At 48.5% G+C, this 6,000-nt stretch overlaps 1 protein-coding gene across 2 annotated transcripts in view; it reads right to left on the reverse strand.

Moving 5' to 3' along the window:
* FRMD6 (FERM domain containing 6) overlaps positions 1-4,889 on the reverse strand; it is a 79,422-nt gene extending 74,533 nt beyond the window's left edge. For both annotated transcript variants that reach the window (XM_082854072.1, XM_082854071.1), the window contains exon 1: positions 4,814-4,889. The gene's annotated coding sequence lies outside the window, so the exon portion shown is untranslated. The remainder of the gene's footprint in view (positions 1-4,813) is intronic.
* Between the last annotated feature and the right edge of the window lie 1,111 nt (positions 4,890-6,000).

Genomic DNA, 6,000 nt, shown 5'->3' on the forward strand with positions numbered 1-6,000 from the left:
AAGTGAGAAATGACGTTAATTTCCTAAAATCTTCATCCAGAATCTCCTTGATTTTTATAATGATTTCCTCCCTCACATGAAACTGTGGCTATAAGGTAGTATAACATATTGCTTTTCCCTCTATCTTCATATACCAGTAAAACATTTCTGCTCAAAGTTCTATAACATATATGTACAAAGGCAGTTGTTAGAAAACATCTGAAAATATCCCAGGATAATCTAATTGGAATATGGAGGCTCAAAATAGATACTTTTGATCAGAATTATCCCAATTACCACATTAATGAAATGACTTGGTTAATGACCAAATCTCTACCTAGATTCTTGCTGTATAGATTAAACTCTGCTAGGTAAGGCCACATAGGTGGGGAAAGGCATTCCAGAAAACGCTGTGCTACAGATAACTCCAAGGAAGCTCCAGGAAACACTGCCTTCTCCTTTGCTCTGTGTCTGGTTCATCTGTGAATGTTTCGGCACCACACTTTCCTCCTTACGTTATACCAGCTGTCAGATCAGTGATTTCTTTCCCCTCCCCAATGTTCTAGGATCCCTCTTTGATCAATACGGTATACTGCATGACTGCTCCATTTGATACATATGAAAAGTGATATACACAAAGTTGCATCAGAAGTAATTACACCACTAAATCATATAAGGTAACTGGAAACACAGATTGCATGTTTTCACTCAAAACTTTATGATAACTTCAGCCAATACTGCTGTAGAGTCCCTCTGGTCCCACAGCATGGCGGGTGGGCATCAGCAGTTCTCCCAAATGCTGGAGGACTAATTTAATATTTCTCGTATCATTAGAACTTAGACAAAAAATGTTTCCAGCCTATGAAATGGGAAGTGGGGTGGGGGTATAAGGGGGCAAGGGGGAGCAGAGGACGGTAATAAGCATCCAGCCCCTGAATGCAATATTTAACACCAAGCTAGTGATTCAACACAAATGCAGGCAAAGTTTCCAGCATAAATATCACTCCGCAGCACTATTTCATGTTGTATACAGACCTTATAGGGCACTTTAATTCTAATCCTTTTTTTTTCTCAGCTAAAAAGATCTTCTTCTTTAATTTACTTTTAAATAGAAAGCTTTCCCTACTTCAGCCTTGTTCTCAATACTCATCCTTCTAAGTTTAGATTCTCCTTGCAGTTCAATGCCCAGTATTCTACTTCTTCCTTCCTCTCAAATTATCCCTTTAACTTGTTTCTACTTATTTTTATAGGCCCCCAAAGCCTCTTCCTCAGAAGAATGTGCAATTCAAATAGCCCTTGCAACTACTCCCTATATCAAAGTTTAACTACAGAGACCAACAATACCATTTTTCCTGTTTGGGTTTCAGGAAAGATACATTTTAACTAAAATTTCACCACTCATAAATTCCTTCACTAAATCTTTCCTTCCCCCCCTCCTACACTGGATTGTTTTATATACAATCACAATGTACTCAAACACCCAAAATGTATAATTATATAATCATACAAAGACTTCCTAAAAAATTATAATTTTAAATATATAACACACATCCTTTATAACTCTGGTGTTGGGAGTACAAGCTAAAAAAATACTGGAGTCTTCTTATTAGTTGTGTTTGCTGTTTCTTGTTGAGAAAGAATGGTAGAGGCTCATCATACAATTGCTATATCAGAGACCACAAACTGTTACAACAGGATTCTACTGAAGACTGTAAACACATTTAAAACTTTTTTCTTTAAAAGAAGAAAGTTGGAATTGCATAAACGAAAACCAAATCTTCTATGCTTTGCCCATAAGGATACACAATTCTTATAACTGGAGTTTTGTACCTCTTAATTAAAAAAAAAGAAGAAGAATACACAATACTGAATACCTCCAGTTTCCCCATAGGCTTCATCTACCAAACCAGGGCATTTAAAAGGTTAGTATTAATGAGTAGTATGAAAAATCCATCTCTCTATAAATGCAGAAAGCTTTCTATCCTTCAGAAAACTTGAAAAAATATTAAAATGACTTCAGAGAAGGCTGGTGAAATTTAGTTCTGAACTCAGAAAACCACCTAAGGGATAATTTGTGAATGCCATCTGGGATCCAGGCAGCCTCATCAACAAAAGGGAAAACTGGTTGAGATCATCCAAATCTAAAATTCACATACATTTTTACATCTGGACTGAATTAATCTTTTCTTGGTACCGGCTTTCATGTATTAAAATAATTGTTTGCAGGTTTTACTTTTTTTTAAAAAAAACCCCACAGACTCAGAAATCAAAATCTGCAACATTCAAGTTGAAAACTACAAAGAATTCCTTTATCAAAAAAGTTAGTTGTGAGACAGGACTCATTTACACTAAACTCTGAACTTGACAGCTCAGTCAAAAACAATTCTGTTTGAAACTTTCATTTCAAGCATCTGCAGCAAAAGGCTACATGGTCTATTATGTCATAAGTTCTGAAAGCCAAAAGCTTTGTTAAGTGTAGTTAAAAGTGGAAACAAAGTTCAGAAAAGCTCTACAACCCGTTTCCCCCCCGCACCCCCACCCCCCCACCCCCCCACCCCCCCCCCCCCGCTCAATTCAACTAGACCAGCTGAATGAGTTTCTAAAGAACTTGTAGCTAAAAATTATTACCTAGCACATTGACATTTCCCTTTCAAAAGCAGCCGTCTTCATCCTGGCCCATTCAGTTCTCCTGTAGAGCCAGGAGCATCTTAATTCTGCAAGTTCAAATTATGTGTTTGAAGCTGGTAGCTTACCCCTGTTGCCCCACCAAAAAGGAGGGGGTAGAAACAGAGAAAGATTTCCTGTCCCTTAAAATGTTTGGGGCCCTGCAAGAACTGCTGATTACTGTGGTCCATCAGTGTCAGATCTCAGGCACTCTTACAAGCAATTCAAAGGGGGATGGGGGGGAGAATTAGTTCATATTACAGGCTGTCTGCTTTCTGGAAAAGATATCCTGCAGATAACTTGATACTAGATATCCCCTGGGGGACCCTTCTCATCTAATAATCCCAGAAGTCCATTTTAATATGAAATGTAAATCCAATATGTTTACAAACATACTGAAAGAGCATTCAAATGTCAGCTGTCTCATACTGTGGAGTATTTTCATTTTTAACATAATACTTTTATTTCTCAAAACCACACCCAAGGAAAAATGATTAAGTGCTAGAAGTTTTATACGACAAAGGACAACAGCCCAGGCATCTGTTTTCCTGCCTCTCTCTTCTGGTCTTCTCCCCTCCCCCACTCTCTATCCTGCAGGCAGTTTGCAGGTCTTGGTGCCTGTCAAAATTACCTTCTACAATAGTTTCAGAATGCTGTAGATTCTGAAAAACTTCTGATACTTTAACACTGCTGAGCCTAAATTTATGCTCTGCTCTAAGAAGAGAAATCCAAAAGTCAAAAGCCTTTTTAATGACAGATGTATTACGGAAAATTTTCCCCACAAAGTTGTGATGCTGTGAAATATCAACTCCCTGAAATCACAGAAAGGAAATGACTTACATTCTTGCAAAATGAAGCCACTAGCAGTTTTATCCAACAGTATTCTCTAATCCCTAAACTACACCCTGTGGCAACGGGGAGTATTTCGTTCAAGGACTAAATTTAAATAGATGCTTATAAAACCAATAAACAAACATCGACGGGCCCCAGAGAAGAAGAGCCGGAATCCTACATGAGAAATCCAGCGAGATACTTTTTCTGCACACTCAAAAAGGCTGGAGAGCACAGGCAAGTTAAAAGCAACCCGAGAACGCTTGCTTAAGTTTTCCTTCCCCACTGCGGGCAATGCACAACTCCTAAGGGAAATACTGGCAAAACATATTTTTGCTAAGAAATCCAAACGAAAAGGGTGTCAAGGAGCTAATATTTCTTTGGACACTAGCTACACAACTGCACGGCCTGAAAATCCTCCAACTTTCATTTCAACTTTAAAATGGGCTTATTTTGACAGCTTTCCATTTTTTCCTGCCTTCAAGAAAACGCCCTCACCATTAGGTTATGCTGTCCCGGGACTGGAGGTGCTGCTATAATCCCTGTAGACCTCACCCGGTGGCTCCCAGCTGTCCATCCCTGACAGGTCCTGGCCCTCCCCGATCAGCAGCTGGGGGTCTCCTCTGCCCCGGGCCGGGCCTGCGCTCCGACAGCTCCTCCAGGAACCCAAATTCTGCAGGCCGCGCCCCCCACTCGCATCCCACCAAGGCCCCCTTCCGGCGTCGCCGAGCCCGAGCTCAGTCTCCGGCTCCCCCGGCTAAGGGACGATGAGGCAGACCTCGCGCCTCAGGTCCCCTCCCGCAGTCGGGCTGCCCGGGCCGGCGCGCGCACAACAGGCGGCACCCAGGAATTCGGGGCTCGGGGGCTGGCCCCGCCGCCGGGTCACAGAGACAGGGCGCGAAGGGTAGGCGCCCCCAGTCCAGGGCGCCGGCGACCACCGGGAAGCCGAGCGCGCGCACCGTGCCCGGGGGCGCAGCCCGCAGCCCCGGCCGGCCTCCCGCCCTCGCCGCAGACGCGGCCCCGGAGCTCCGCTCCTCCCCCGCCGCCCGGCTCAGCTGCCCCGGGGCCCCGTCCTCCCTTCCCGGCGTGGGCGAGCTCCGACTCGCGGAAAAGCGACCTTCCAGCCCGGTGCCCGACGCCCAGAGCCGAGGCAGCGACGAGAAGGCGAAGAAAGACGCAGAGAAGGGGACACCGCCTGGGCTGGGGCTCGCGACTTCCAGAAGCCCTCCTGAAGTCCCGTCCAGCCACCGCCACCCGGCCGGCAAGGGGCACAGTGAGCGGCCGGGGCGCGGTGGCCGGGCTCGGGGGGCGTCCTGGGGAGCCGGGTTCCTGGTCTTACCTCAGAGAAAGCTCGCAGCACCAGGCGTCGGACTCCCGTCAGCTCTCAGTGCCTTCCTGCGGCCGCCACGCCTGCCCCACTGCTCTCAGCCCCTTGGCCTGGGCAGCCGGACGAGCGCTCCGCGTCCGCCCCGCCCCTCGCCCACGCCTCCCGCCCCGCCCCCCTGAGACTCCACCCCCGTCGACCCAGAGGTGGTGGGGGCGGTGGCAGAGCCGCGGGAGCGGAGCTTGCAGCAGCACGTGGAGCGCCTGCAGGCCCCGCCCCGGGCCCAACCAAGCGTCCTGCGGAGGGGTGCCGCGAGTCAGGGGCGGGAGAAAGCCGAGGGCGCCACGCTTCCGGGGTTAGGGAGGGAGGCGAACCGCAGACGGATTCTGTGTTAGGACCGCGGCGATCTAGGCCTTTTCCCGCGTGACGGAGACGGAGGCGCGAGGGGACACTGTCATCTACCCCCCTTCTGGCCTAATGGCCCCTTCCGACGCGCGGACCCCCGCTCCCGGGATCGCTCCCTCCGGATCCCAGTTGGGCTGGCCGGGGGCGGCAATTTGGTCTGATCTTCGTCTTATTAATTCGGAGCGACTGTGGGGAGGCCACTGAGAGAGGAGGCGGCCCCAGCGGAGGAGGCTTTGTGATTCCTTGCTCCCTCCCGTCCTCCTGTCTCGAACCCACCTGCCCACCCACTGCTCAGGACGCCGCTCTTTCGCGGGTTTTATGCTGGATGGAGGGGGCGCCGCCGAGGAAGCCAAGCCTCCCCCGCTAACTCTGCCTCTCCACGTCTTCAGGTAGACAAGGCCTCTCTATCCGCTGTGGTTTTAGTGCCATTGACCTCTCAGAAATTATATTTGCCCGCTCTCGATGGTAGCCGAGGGTCAGCGCGTGATGCGAAGGGCCAGTGGAAGATATTTTTTATGGCACTAAGACTCAGGACAGGAGATGGAGATTTCTTTGCCACTTTTAGTTGTTGGTTCTAGGGAAGGGTGAGTTACGCTTCTCCAGTCAGCCTGCGCCAACTGGACCAGCTTCTGGGGACTGGAGACAAAGAGAGAACCAGCCTCCACCTGGCCCCCAGGCCCGCGACCCACAGAGCTCCAACACTCCCAGCCCTAGCCCCCCGGGCTTATACCCTCCTAGGTGTTCTGTTGCCTGCTGATCCGGTGAGCCCTGGCCAGGGGCGGCAGTAACGCCCCACA

Source organism: Leucopleurus acutus (genome assembly GCF_964270905.1).
Source record: "Leucopleurus acutus genome assembly, chromosome: 1".
NCBI lineage: Eukaryota > Metazoa > Chordata > Mammalia > Artiodactyla > Delphinidae > Leucopleurus > Leucopleurus acutus.